This window comes from Entelurus aequoreus, linkage group LG16 (genome assembly GCF_033978785.1).
Source record: "Entelurus aequoreus isolate RoL-2023_Sb linkage group LG16, RoL_Eaeq_v1.1, whole genome shotgun sequence".
In the NCBI taxonomy this organism is placed as follows: domain Eukaryota; kingdom Metazoa; phylum Chordata; class Actinopteri; order Syngnathiformes; family Syngnathidae; genus Entelurus; species Entelurus aequoreus.
Window position 1 is genome coordinate 17,755,874 of NC_084746.1, and position 13,392 is coordinate 17,769,265.

The 13,392-nt window shown below is 42.7% G+C and overlaps 1 protein-coding gene and 1 long non-coding RNA gene across 3 annotated transcripts in view; one reads left to right on the top strand and one right to left on the bottom strand.

The window, feature by feature from the left end:
- gng12a (guanine nucleotide binding protein (G protein), gamma 12a) overlaps nucleotides 1-13,392 on the bottom strand; it is a 124,849-nt gene that overhangs the window by 51,077 nt on the left and 60,380 nt on the right. The window lies entirely within an intron of this gene.
- LOC133631284 (uncharacterized) lies at nucleotides 4,309-11,096 on the top strand. 2 transcript variants are annotated; one of them, XR_009821426.1, is made up of 3 exons: nucleotides 4,309-4,439; nucleotides 8,681-8,806; nucleotides 10,467-11,096. It is a non-coding gene; the product is annotated as an uncharacterized LOC133631284 (long non-coding RNA). The 2 variants fall into 2 exon arrangements; XR_009821427.1 differs by having other exon boundaries at nucleotides 4,346-4,439; nucleotides 8,678-8,806.

Consider the following 13,392-nt stretch of genomic DNA (forward strand, 5'->3'; position numbering starts at 1 on the left):
TTGACAGTGCGCCTTATAACCCGGTGCGCCTAATGTACGGAATAATTTTGGTTGTGCTTACCAACCATGAAGCTATTTTATTTGGTCCATGGTGCAATGATAAGTGTGATGATAAGACTGCAATATGACTCAAGGAAACAACACCAACATTTTATAAGGGGCGGCGTGGCGAAGTTGGTAGAGTGGCCGTGCCAGCAATCGGAGGGTTGCTGGTTACTGGGGTTCAATCCCCACCTTTTACCATCCTAGTCACGTCCGTTGTGTCCTTGGGCAAGACACTTCACCCTTGCTCCTGATGGCTGCTGGTTAGCGCCTTGCATGGCAGCTCCCGCCATCAGTGTGTGAATGTGTGTGTGAATGGGTGAATGTGGAAATACTGTCAAAGCGTTTGAGTACCTTGAAGGTAGAAAAGCGCTATACAAGTATAACCCATTTATCATTTATCATTTATATGTTTCATTGAAAATATAGAACATTACACACGGTGCTCAAAAATCTATCAAAATGTTTTAGTATGACTTTGGTAAGCTATGAAGCCACACCGCTTGATGGATTGTACTGTGCTTCAACATACAAGTATTATTATGGTGTGTGTATATACAAGTCAGACATGTTATCTGGTGTTTTGTTTCACAATATTATGCAAAAGCAACTTTTTTTACCTTCTGGTACCTGCTAATCTGTATTTGGGATCTGCATAAATCCTGAAAAATTGTGCGCTTCCGTCTTTGTAGTCCGTGCCGACACCGTAAGCTTCTTCTTTTTCTCTATCTTCATGTTATGGGACATTCATCCTCCGCTGTTGCCATTTCTAATATGAAGTAGCGTAAACTTTTTACTTACATCTGTCAGTAAACTCGCCCTTAAAGCGCTAAAACATACCGGTGTAGTGAGTTTACATTATTCACCCAAGAAACTTTAGTTGGTAGAGCGTTCCGGTCGGACGTTTTTTCACGGGCCACATTTCCGGCGATGCTATTGCACTAGTGAGCCACAAATGAGGAGATGATGCTCCGTTATTGATTGAAGTAAAGTCTGAATGTCATTAAAACAGTTAGCTCCATCTTTTGACACTTCTTCCACTACCGTCCTTGCACGCTACACCGCTACAACAAAAAAGACGGGGAGAAGGCGCTGCCGAAGGTGAGCCACGTAAGTAAGACCGCCCACAAAACGGCGCATCTTGAAACGACTGTCAGAAAACGACTTGAAGTTGTTCTGTAAAACATCATCTATGCAACCTTTTGACAAAAGAACCACCATTACATGTTATGTAGACCACAAGGAAGTCTTTTACATTTAGAAATAAATAATAATAATTAGAGATGTCCGATAATATCGGACTGCCGATATTATCGGCCGATAAATGCTTTAAAATGTATTAAAGCTGCAAGCAGCGATGGACGGGACCGACTTTGTCGGCACACAAAATCCAAACCGGAGCAGTAATTAAAACTCTTTGGTCAACTTTTAATCGGAAGGGTTCAATCTCTCTCCTGTGCTAGTTTGAAGCCGACACGACAAACGCGCTCAAAGGAGATAATGTTTGAAAAATGGTGACCGTTTTTTACAAAACTTTTGTTTTGAAGGGGGAATTGCAAACTTCCTGTTGATTTTTGCTGGGGGTTGTCAATATATGAAATGTACGTCTAAGTGAGACCTACATAGAGGTTTTTGTTTCATGTCTCTAAGACATTCCTACTGGAAGTTACAGACAGTTTTCTTCCTAGGAGCAGTTGTGTCTGTGTTTTCTTCCAAGGGGGCGCTAGAGTGCAATTTTGAGTTTTGGGGTTGGGTTTTTTATTAGATCGCGATTTTTGCCAGTCCTGATGTGTGTGTCCAGTTTGGTGAGTTTTAAAGCATGTTAAAGGCCTACTGAAACCCACTACTACCGACCACGCAGTCTGATAGTTTATATATCAATGATGAAATCTTAACATTGCAACACATGCCAATACGGCCGGGTTAACTTATAAAGTGACATTTAAAACTTCCCGGGAAATATCCGGCTGAAACGTAAACAATGGGGAATTGTGAGGAATACTAGCTCCTGTGACGTCACGCTACTTCCGGTACAGGCAAGGCTTTTTTTTATCAGCGAGCAAAAGTTGCGAACTTTATCGTCGATTTTCTCTACTAAATCCTTTCAGCAAAAATATGGCAATATCGCAAAATGATCAAGTATGACACATAGAATGGATCTGCTATTCCCGTTTAAATTTAAAAAAATCATTTCAGTAGGCCTTTAAGGGGGTCAAATTACAGCTCAAAGAGGCAAAAGTGACTGTTTTTACAAAACTTTTGTTTTGAAGGGGGAATTGCCAACTTCCTGTTGATTTTTGCTGAAGGATGTCAATGTATGAAATCTAGGTCTAAGTCAGACCTACATAGAGTTTTTTGTTTTTATGTCTCTACGACATTCCTACCGGACGTTACAAGCAGTTTTGTCTGTGTTTTTTCCTAGGGGGCGCTAGAACGCAATTTTGAGTTTTGGGGTTTGGTTTTTTTATTAGATGGCAATTTTCGCCAGTCCTGATGTGTGTGTCAAATATAGTGAGGTTGGAAGCATGTTAAGGGGGTCAAATTACAGCTCAAAGAGGCGGCTGTATAATAATAAAGAATAAAACGCACGAAATGCAATAGGGTCCTCTGTCCCAAAGGGACATTCGGTCCCTAAATATCGGAAATTATCGGTATCGGTTTTAAAATTATCAGTATCGGTTTCAAAAAGTTAAATTTATAACATTTTAAAACGCCGCTGTGTACACGGACGTAGGGATAAGTACAGAGCGCCAATAAACCTTGAAGGCACTGCCTTTGCGTGCCGGCCCAATCACATAATATCTACAGCTTTTCACACACACAAGTGAATGCAATGCATACTTGGTCAACAGCCATACAGGTCACACTGAGGGTGTACCGTATAAACAACTTTAACAGTGTTACAAATATGCGCCACACTGTGAACCCACACCAAACAATGACAAACACATTTCGGGAGAACATCCGCACGGTAACACAATATAAACACAACAGAACAAATACCCAGAACCCCTTGCAGCACTAATTCTTCCGGGACGCTACAATATACACCCCCCGCTATTCCACCCCCACCTCAACCCCGCCCACCTCAACCTCCATATGCTCTCTCAGGGAGAGCATGTCCCAATTCCAAGCTGCTGTTTTGAGGCATGTTAAAAAAAATAATGCACTTTGTGACTTCAATAATAAATATGGCAGTGCCATGTTGGCATTTTTTTCCATAATTTGAGTTGATTTATTTTGGAAAACCTTGTTACATTGTTTAATGCATCCAGCGGGGCATCACAACAAAATTAGGCATAATAATGTGTTAATCCCACGACTGTATATATCGGTATCGGTTGATATCGGAATCTGTAATTAAGAGTTGGACAATATCGGAATATCGGCAATAAAGCCATTATCGGACATCTCTAATAATAATATGACTCCTTTAATGCGCTCTTTAATCCGGTGCGCCTTATATATGAAAATAAACCTGAATAGACCCGCTCATCGGCAGTGCACCTTATATGCCCTATGGTCCGGAAAATACGGTATGTCTTGTACATGTAAAGAATTGACAATAAAGCCGACTTTGATTTTGATGTTGTGGCTTTCTCGGTTCGGCCCTAAAATGTCAGCATGGAGCGCCAGCCGAGTGTCACCCGAATGATCAAGGTCCCTGCACTTTCCACCGAGGTGCCTCGGACCCTGTGCTTCCCCAGTTTCAGAGCGTTATCAAGCCCAGAGCAGCCCAAAACAAACACGGGCCTGTGGCAGATAATGCTCCTCAGACGTCACTGCAGACGCACGGCGACACGCGGCAGACAAAAGGCCACCGGGGCGGAGGAGAAGGAGCCGGGCAGCGTCTCCGCTCCGCCCTCAGAAAACAAGTCGTATTGTTGTCAAAAGGTGCACAAAGGGCAAACCGAGCAGAGTTTGCTGGAATTGGACGCAGGAGGCTGCAAGTGGGGAGAGCTGGGAGTTATGTGTGCGTAAGAGTTGCCTGCAAGTTGTGCAGCTGTGTGCATGTTGCCTTTGGGCCCGCGCCAAGATCCTGCAGCCGGCGACAGGAGCGCCATAAAACTTACAGCTATTGTGCGTCCTCTGGCCTCTGAAAGCTACTATTCATGAGCAGGACAGAGGGACACTACACAATGGCTCTCACTCCTGCCCTGCCTGTGTGGAACAATAAACAAACCAATTCAGTCTTTCCAGACTCCGCCCCTCCCCCCCCCCACCCCAGTGCGTTACATGAAGGTGGAGCTCAGGGGGCCAAAGGTCCAGCGTGTTGCTAGTAGGCCATCAAACTGTCCCCTTCCCAGCTGGAAGGGGGACAGGGAGGGCTAAACAACGGATGGAATAATTGATAATGGCCTTGGACGTCACACGGCCTGTTAGAGAACAAAGGAAAGGTAATAAAGGGCGGTTTGTTTTTCCAAGTGAGAAGAAAACATGACGGGGTGATGTAATTGATGGTTAAGTGTGTTTGCGTGTGCTGGAGAAGATTATGTGCGTGTGTTGGAGGCTGATTGGGAGTATATCTGCACAAGTGCACTGCACACAGTAGCAATATATGCTTCCGTTACAATGCAAACAAACTAATGGAGATGAGCATAATAATTAGTTAGCATGTTTTCCAGACTATTTTCCGCACCCACTAAATTTTAGAAGAAAGAAATATCTTTTCAAATATTAGCCACGCCAGACAATAAGCCGCAGACATATGCCAGTACGTTGTGAAATGAGTTATTTATTTTAGAGCAGGTCTATTCAACTGGCGGCACCACCCAAATAGGCATGATGAAACCATTAAAGGCCTACTGAAACCCACTACTACCGACCATGCAGTCTGATAGTTTATACACTACCGTTCAAAAGTTTGGGGTCACCCAAACAATTTTGTGCAATAGCCTTCATTTCTAAGAACAAGAATAGACTGTCGAGTTTCAGATGAAAGTTCTCTTTTTCTGGCCATTTTGAGCGTTTAATTGACCCCACAAATGTGATGCTCCAGAAACTCAATCTGCTCAAAGGAAGGTCAGTTTTGTAGCTTCTGTAACGAGCTAAACTGTTTTCAGATGTGTGAACATGATTGCACAAGGGTTTTCTCATCATCAATTAGCCTTCTGAGCCAATGAGCAAACACATTGTACCATTAGAACACTGGAGTGATAGTTGCTGGAAATGGGCCTCTATACACCTATGTAGATATTGCACCAAAAACCAGACATTTGCAGCTAGAATAGTCATTTACCACATTAGCAATGTATAGAGTGTATTTCTTTAAAGTTAAGACTAGTTTAAAGTTATCTTCATTGAAAATAGGGACATTTCAATGTGACCCCAAACTTTTGACCGGTAGTGTATATCAATGATGAAATCTTAACATTGCAACACATGCCAATATGGCCGGGTTAACTTATAAAGTGCAATATTAAATTTCCCGCGAAACTTCCGGTTGAAAACGTCTATGTATGATGACGTATGCGCGTGACGTCAATCGTTGAAACGGAAGTATTCAGACCCCATTGAATCCAATACAAAATGCTCTGTTTTCATCTCAAAATTCCACAGTATTCTGGACATCTGTGTTGGTGAATCTTTTGCAATTTGTTTAATGAACAATGAAGACTGCAAAGAAGAAAGCTGTAGGTGGGATCGGTGTATTAGCGACCGGCTGCAGCAACACAACCAGGAGGACTTTGAGATGGATAGCAGACGCGCTAGCCGCCGACCTCACCTTGACTTCCTCCGTCTCCGGGCCGCCGACCGCATCTATGATCGGGTGAAGTCCTTCGTCGCGCCGTCGATCGCTGGAACGCAGGTGAGCACGGGTGTTGATGAGCAGATGAGGGCTGGCGTAGGTGGATAGCTAATGTTTTTAGCATAGCTCTGTGAGGTCCCGTTGCTAAGTTAGCTTCAATGGCGTCGTTAGCAACAGCATTGTTAAGCTTCGCCAGCCTGGAAAGCATTAACCGTGTAGTTACATGTCCATGGTTTAATAGTATTGTTGATTTTCTGTCTATCCTTCCAGTCAGGGGTTTATTTCTTTTGTTTCTATCTGCATTTGAGCCCGATGCTATCACGTTAGCTCCGTAGCTAAAGAGCTTCGCCGATGTATTGTCGTGGAGATAAAAGTCACTGTGAATGTCCATTTCGCGTTCTCAACTCTCATTTTCAAGAGGATATAGTATCCGAGGTGGTTTAAAGTACAAATCCGTGATCCACAATAGAAAAAGGAGAAAGTGTGGAATCCAATGAACCCTTGTACCTAAGTTACGGTCAGAGCGAAAAAAGAAAGTCCTGCACTGCACTCTAGTCCTTCACTCTCACGTTCCTCATCCACGAATCTTTCATCCTCGCTCAAATTAATGGGGTAATCGTTGCTTTCTCGGTCCGAATCGCTCTCGCTCTCGCTGCATTGTTAACAATGGGAAAATGTGAGGAGTCCTTCCTCTGGTGACGTCACGCTACTTCCGGTACAGGCAAGGCTTTTTTTATCAGCGACCAAAAGTTGCGAAGTTTATCGTCGATGTTCTCTACTAAATCCTTTCAGCAAAAATATGGCAATATTGCGAAATGATCAAGTATGACACATAGAATTTATCTGCTATCCCCGTTTAAATAAAAAAAATTCATTTCAGTAGGCCTTGAAAACGAGGGTTGGTCATGTATGCAGTACTCCCGCCACCCCGCAGGGGGCAACAGCGAGGCATATGTGTCACAGTGAAGCAGCAGTAGAAGAAAATTACTCATTAAACCCTGGAAAAAAATCTAAATTAATTGGAAAAATCTGACTTTTAACAACAAAGCATGAATGTTCTACTCGAGTCATTGTTTCCAGTCGGACCTTTTAAGCGACGGACACATTGATCCAGACAAGCAGCAACAATGGTAGAAATCCCACCATGTAATCTTCATCACCAAATCTGGTTAAACATTTGTACAAAACCCAAAACCAGTGAAGTTGGCACGTTGTGTAATTCGAAAATAAAAACAGAATACAATGATTTGCAAATCCTTTTCAACTTATATTCAATTGAATAGACTGCAAAGACAAGATATTTAATGTTCCAACTGAGAAACTTAATTTTTTTTTGCAACTAATCATTAACTTAGAATTTAATGGCAGCAACACATTGCAAAACAGTTGGCACAGGGGCATTTTTACCACTGTGTTACATGGTCTTTCCTTTTAACAACACTCAGTAAATGTGAAACCCCTAAATTCCTTGCAATAGCTGGTTGAGAAAGGTTTTTCTTAAACTGTTCAACAATTTGCTCACGCATTTGTGCACAAAGTGGTGACCCTCGCCCCATCCTTGTTTGTGAATGACTGAGCATTTCATGGAATCTACTTTTATACCCAATCATGGCACACACCTGTTCCCAATTAGCCAGTTCACCTGTGGGATGTTCCAAATAAGTGTTTGATGAGCATTCCTCAACTTTATCAGTATTCATTGCCACCTTTCCCAACTTCTTTGTCACGTGTTGCTGGCATCAAATTCTAAAGTGAATGATTATTTGCAAAAAAAAAAAATGTTTATCAGTTTGAACATCAAATATGTTGTCTTTGTAGCATATTCAACTGAATATGGGTTGAAAATGATTTGCAAATCATTGTATTCCATTTATATTTACATCTTACACAATTTCCCAACTCATATGGAAACGGGGTTTGTATTACTTTGCATGCAGTTGCAATTCCAAGACGTTAGATGTCAGTAGTGTATAGTGTGTGCCCGTCTTTTTATTTTGTTGAGCCCTACAAAGTGTTTGTATTATAAGTATTAGATTTATTACACACCAGCTGTTTGATTGTAATGGGCATCTTAGTTCTAGTATTCGTTACCAAATTTGGAGGTGTTAAAATCGCCATGTAAAATCGCTAATGCTAATGGTGTAATGGGTTTTTGCCATTTTAAAAATGGAGCTTTACAGTACTTTTGATCACTTTTTCTTGCTTTGTTGGCGTGGAAAATTGGAACATTAATTAGAGGCAGTCCGACTGAGTAGAAATAGTAATACTGAATTCAGTACCCATCCCTAGTAAAGACTAACTTACTTTTCCAGTTCTATAGCTGTGATTACATGTACTCTTCTGCTTCCCTTTGTACTTGTATTTGGAATAATGCTAAAGAAGAAGCAAATACAGCATGACAAACTAGTTATTCAGAACGGATATCTCAAGTTGCAAGAGAAATTTGGTTGTGTTTCGCCGCCTCATTAAACCACAGGACATTTTGAAAAAGTGCTCAGCCTGTCGCGGTGAAATTTATTTGCCCACAAACTGCAGACCTTTGCCCTAGCAGACCAGGACAGTGTGGATTTCCTTTTTCTTTTTCATTTGAGCACTTTTCACTACTCATGTGTGATTTTTGCACTTTGACAAGGACATCGGACACTGGAAACTTTAAACTCCCTTCTCTTGTGAAAGCAAGGTTTTAAAGTCATAAACTATGTCCAAGACTATTTTAGACAATATGGCTTTAAAACCCACCGTTTGTCTTGCCTCTTGAGACACCTTGCGCTCACTATGTTGAAATGAAAGCAGCTTTACTCCGATCAGACAAAGTGGGGTAATAAGCAAAACCCTCGAAGAGTCTTTATGTGTGTGCAGTTAAAAGTCCAATTTGTCTTCTTCAAGCAGGACGAGTGCTTTCTGAAGCAGGGACAAGACTGACATGCTCGTGCTTTGCAGACAGGACGAAGCATGTGACCGCTGGCTAGCTTTCTGACAAGATAGAGGAAAACAAATGCACGCGCACTGATAAAGGTTTGTGTCTACACTCGCATTCCAAATCCCAAATCGAGTAGCACAAATTAGGTGAGGAGTTTTAGTCACCCTGAACTTTACTACACTCGAGTTTCAGAAACGTGCTAATGAATTTTATGATGCTTGACAATTTATGACGGAGGTGAATGTCTAGGTCAGAAGAACCATTAAGATGGCAATGGTGTTGTACGGTATACCCCTACTTATAAAGTACTGCCGTACTAATGAGTTAAAAACGCCACTATACTGTCTGTAAACAATACCGGTACCATATTTTTCTCAAAACTCGACAGTGCGCCTTATAACCCGGTGTGCCTAAAATAGGGAATAATTCTGGTTTTGCTTACAGACCTCGAAGCAATTTTATTTGGTACATGGTGAAATGATAAGTGTGACCAGTAGATGGCAGTCATACATAAGAGATACATGTAGACTGCAACATGACTCATGTAAACAACACCAACATGTTATATGTTCAATTGAAAATATTAGAGATGTCCGATAATATCGGACTGCCGATATTATCGGCCGATAAATGCTTTAAAATGTAATATCGGAAATTATCGGTATCGGTTTCAAAAAGTAAAAATGATGACTTTTTAAAACGCCGTTGTGTACACGGACGTAGGGAGAAGTACAGAGCGGCGATAAACCTTAAAGGCACTGCCTTTGCGTGCCGGCCCAATCACATAATATCTACGGCTTTTCACACACACAAGTGAATGCAATCATACTTGGTCAACAGCCATACAGGTCACACTGAGGGTAGCCGTATAAACAACTTTAACACTGTTACAAATATGCGCCACACTGTGAACCCACACCAAACAAGAATGACAAACACATTTCGGGAGAACATCCGCACTGTAACACAACATAAACACAACAGAACAAATATCCAAAACCCCTTGCAACACTAACTCTTCCGGGACGCTATAATATACACCCCCCGCTAGCCCACACCTCAACCCCGCACCCCCCAACCCCGCCCACCTCAACCTCCTCATGCTCTCTCAGGGAGAGCATGTCCCAAATTCCAAGCTGCTGTTTTGAGGCATGTTAAAAAAAATAATGCACTTTGTGACTTCAATAATAAATATGGCAGTGCCATGTTGGCATTTTTTTCCATAACTTGATTTGATTTATTTTGGAAAACCTTGTTACATTGTTTAATGCATCCAGCGGTGCATCACAACAAAATTAGGCATAATAATGTGATCATTCCACGACTGTATATATCGGTATCGGTTGATATCGGAATCGGTAATTAAGAGTTGGACAATATCGGAATATCGGCAAAAAAGCCATTATCGGACATCTCTAGAAAATATAGAACATTACACACGGCGCTCAAAAATCTATCAAAATGTTTTAGTACGACTTTGGTAAACTATGAAACCGCTCCGCTTGATGTATTGTACTGTGCTTCCACATAGGAGTATTATTATGGTGTGTGCACTACAATATGATATAATAATAAAAATAATAATGGATTAGATTTATATAGCACTTTTCTAGACACTCAAAGCACTTTACATTCACACTCTGTGGTGGTAAGCTACATTTGTAGCCACAGCTGCCCTGGGGTAGACTGACGGAAGCGTGGCTGCCAGTTTGCGCCTACGGCCCCTCCGATCACCACCAAACATTTATTCACCAGCGTGAGCGGCACTGGGGGAAAGGGTGAAGTGTCCTGCTCAAGGACACAACGGCAGTGATCTGGATGGCAAGAGGCGGGGAGCGAACCTGCAATCCTCAAGTTTCTGGCACGGCTGCGCTACCCACCACACCATAAGGTAAGACATATTGTCTGGCGTTTTACCTTCTGGGACCTGCTGATCTGTATTTGGGATCTGCATAGGTCCTGAAGATTTGTGCGGGTCCGCCTTTGTAGTCCGTGCCAACACCATAGTCGATAAGCTTCTTCTTTTTCTCTATCTTCTTGTTATGGGACATTCATCCTCCGCTGTTGTCCCATCTTAAAACTCATTTGTATACTCTAGCCTTTAAATAGACCCCCTTTTTAGACAAGTTGATCTGCCGTTTTTTTTCTTTTCTGCTCTGCCCCCCTCTCCTTCGTGGAGGAGGGGGCACAGATGAAGTGCTGGCTGTCCAAAGTCGGGACCCGGGGTGGACCGCTCGTCTGTGCATCGGTTGGGGACGTCTCTACGCTGCTGACCTGTCTCCGCTCGGGATGGTCTCCTGCTGGCCCCACTATGGACTGGACTCTCACTATTATGTTAGATCCACTATGGACTGGACTTTCACAATATTATGCTTGACACACTCGACGTCCATTGCACCGGTCTCCCCTAGAGAGAGGGGGGGGGGGGGGGTTACCCAAATCTGCGGTCCTCTCCAAGGTTTCTCATTGTCATCCCACTGGGTTGAGTTTTTCCTTGCCATGATGTGGGATCTGAACCGAGGATGTCGTTGTGGCTTGTGCAGCCCTTTGAGACACTTGTGATTTAGGGCTATATAAATAAACATTCATTGATTGATTGTTGCCATTTCTAATATAAAGTAGTGTAAAGTTCTTACTTGTGTCTGTCAGTAAACTCGCCATTAAAGCTCTAAAACATACCCGTGTAGTGAGTTTACATTATTTACCCAAAGAACTTTAGTTATTAGAGAGTTCCGGTCAGACGTTTTTTTTCACGGGACACATTTCTGGTGTTGTTGTTTGCGGATGAGGACATGTTGCTTTGTTATTATTTTAAGTAAAGTCTAAATGTCATTAAAACAGTTAGCGCCATCTTTTGACACTTCTTCCACACCTGTCCTTGCACGCTATACCGCTACAACAAAGATGACGGGGAGAAAACGCTGTCGAAGGTGAGCCACGTAAAAAAGACCGCCCACAAAATGGCACATCCTGAAGCGACTGTCGGAAGCGGCTTGAAGATGATCTGTAAAACATCATCTATGCAACATTTTGACCAAAGAACCACCATTACATGTTATGTAGACCACAAGGAAGTGTTTTACATTTAGAAAAAAATAATAATAATATGGCTCCTTTAATGAGCCCTATAATCCAGTGCGCTTTATATATGAAAAGAGATAAAAAAATAGACTATTCATCAGTGGTGCACCCGGTGCGCCCTTTGGTCCGGAAAATACGGTAATGAAATACCGGTACTAAAAAACGATGGCCAAAATCTGCCTTAAAAAAGATCATAAAGTGTTGTTTTGTAGGGTGTTATGTGCTAGTGGGCAACATAAATCAAATCAATGGCGTGTCCAAAGTCATCTAGGGATAATAAATGATTGAGTAGTAAACCACAAATGAAAACTTGTGACACTGACTCAGCCCAATTGCTAGGGAATGTTGCTCCAGGAAGCACGAGGCCAACGTAACGTGAGCCAAACTTTCCCACTGGTTTCATCTCTGATGCGTCAAGAGCGGGGTCAGACACGCGCTCAGACAAATAACACTATTAATCAGGCGGGGGGGAGGCTGGCATTAAGGGGTGTCCTCCCTCAACCATCTAACACTTTCAAAGGCACAGGAAAGACACTCTGGGGGTCACACTGAGGCCACTTCCTCTGCAGCCCACTCTTGAAGAAGTGACCTCCTCTTTCTCCCTTCACTTCCTTTTCCCCCTCACGCTCTTGTGACCATGTCTTAGTGCTAGTAGGTCAGCGCTGAGGTCACTGGGTCCACCTGCTGCGTTGACTTCTGCACACCGCACTCACATTGTACGCATGTTATCATGTCCGTGCATGTCCCTGTGAATGAAACCTGCCAAATAACAAATAACCGTGTGGAATAATCCAGGTTGCACGCGTCAAACATAGCTGCCATTTTGGGTGGTGCCAGACTTTACACGCTTAAAGGCCTACTGAAAGCCACTACTACCGACCACGCAGTCTGATAGTTTATATATCAATGATGAAATCTTAACATTGCAACACATGCCAATACGGCCGGGTTAACTTATAAAGTGCAATTTTAAATTTCCTGCGAAATTTCCGGTTGAAAACGTCTATGTATGATGACGTATGCGCGTGACGTCAATGGTTGAAACGGAAGTATTCGGACACCATTGTATCCAGTACAAACAGCTCTGTTTTCATCGCAAAATTCCACAGTATTCTGGACACCTGTGTTGGTGAATCTTTTGCAATTTGTTTAATGAACAATGAAGACTGCAAAGAAGAAAGCTGTAGGTGGGATGGGTGTATTAGCGGCTTGCTGCAGCAACACAACCATGAGGACTTTGACTTGGATAGCAGACGCACTATCTGACGCTAGCCGCCGACCGCATCGATGATCGGGTGAAGTCCTTCGTCACTCCGTCGATCGCTGGAACGCAGGTGAGCACGGGTGTTGATGAGCAGATGAGGGCTGGCTGGCGTAGGTGGATAGCTAATGTTTTCAGCATAGCTCTGTGAGGTCCCGTAGCTAAGTTAGCTTCAATGGCGTCGTTAGCAACAGCATTGTTAAGCTTCGCCAGCCTGGAAAGCATTAACCGTGTAGTTACAGGTCCATGGTTTAATAGTATTGTTGATTGTCTGTCTATCCTTCCAGTCAGGGGTTTATTTCTTTTGTTTCTATCTGCAGTTAAGCCCGATGCTATCAC